Source organism: Anoplolepis gracilipes, chromosome 4 (assembly GCF_047496725.1).
Source record: "Anoplolepis gracilipes chromosome 4, ASM4749672v1, whole genome shotgun sequence".
Taxonomy (NCBI): Eukaryota; Metazoa; Arthropoda; class Insecta; order Hymenoptera; family Formicidae; genus Anoplolepis; species Anoplolepis gracilipes.
Window position 1 is genome coordinate 14558851 of NC_132973.1, and position 1524 is coordinate 14560374.

Below are 1524 nucleotides of genomic sequence, written 5' to 3' on the forward strand. Positions count from 1 at the left end.
TTGACCATCTGGTCAACTCGGGGGGAGGGGGAAAACGTATTACAAGGCTAATAATAACGACCTCTCGGCGATCATTGAGTCTGATGACAATCCCCAGAGAAGGCTCCGGGGTCTTTATGTTTAACTTACGGCATTATGAGAGAAAGAGAAGGTGAGAGAAGCAGGAAAACTCCACACACAAGAATGACCTGGACATTATATAGACACGTGTTTCATGGAATCAATGAAAAGTCGCATTCACTCGCCGGAAGTTCGACCGTCGTTCTCTCACCAGGACTTTGCGACGGAGGCACGGTCAGTTATTGATTTCGTATTAGCGCTCGAGGGAATTTCTCGTAAATTCACGTCGAGCTGGAGCGATGTGTTTTTTTCCCGTGTTCTTTTTTTTTCGCGTTTATGGTCTATCGCGACGTTATGTATGCCGCTTCGTAGTATTGTCCGCAGTATCCGCACCTTTACAGTTTACACGTAAAACTGAGCTTTCTTTTATGCTTTACTAATAATGTATATAATAGCATGAAGCTCATATTAATGGCGATCAATTAAAAAGCGATGTTTCATATGTAATTTTGAGTAATTGTGAATTAATGGAAGAGAGCAAGAGAAGGAAAAGAAGATAAAAAAATTATTATAGAATAGGAAATTCCTGTGCACAACAAATACATAAAAAAGTTATAAACATAATTAAAAGATGCATAAGTTCCTAAGGTATTTTTTACAAAGTTATTGAATTTTTTATTTCTGAAAAAAGAAGTTGTTTGTTTTTTATTTTTATGTTGTGTATATACTATATTATGTGTACTCATCTATTTATCAATATCCATAAATATGTAATGAATTGAATAAACAACAGATTTATGAATCGCAACTGCTATTTATAATATGTCTTTATACATAGCAGTTGCGATTCATAAATCTGTTGTTTATTCAATTCATTACATATTTATGGATATTGATTTCATATTAGAATCCTGTTCTCGATATATCTTTTGCAACTCTTTCCAGATCGGTCGCAGAGGAATACAAGATATCAGATGCCATTGCATGAAAGATCAATTTTCTCATTTAATTCGTCATTAGTGACAGACGGTGATGATTTATAGCGATATCGCGAATGTCCTTCGGACCCATAACGAAGACGAGCATAGAGATATATGTTGATGAGCAAATCGATCCGCATCCATATTGGGTTTTTGATATTTTTTTATGATATATGCGATATTTATATTCGATATCTATATAAAAATAAATTTGATAAATATGAAGGAATAATTTGTTGGAATTTTTCTTACGAAATGTTACACATTATCGCAAATTTAATCAATGCAATATTTTACGACATTTGAGCTTTCAATTTTCGATCATCTATTTTCTATTCTAAAAAAAAGAAAATTTTTTTTTACCGTTCTCGATTTTCTATATTAAGTAAAGTCTATATTAAGTAAAGATCTTTAATAATGAAGCGTTTAAAATATATTATTTATAACAATTGCATCCTTTGTTCTGTCTCAGTACATTACATAT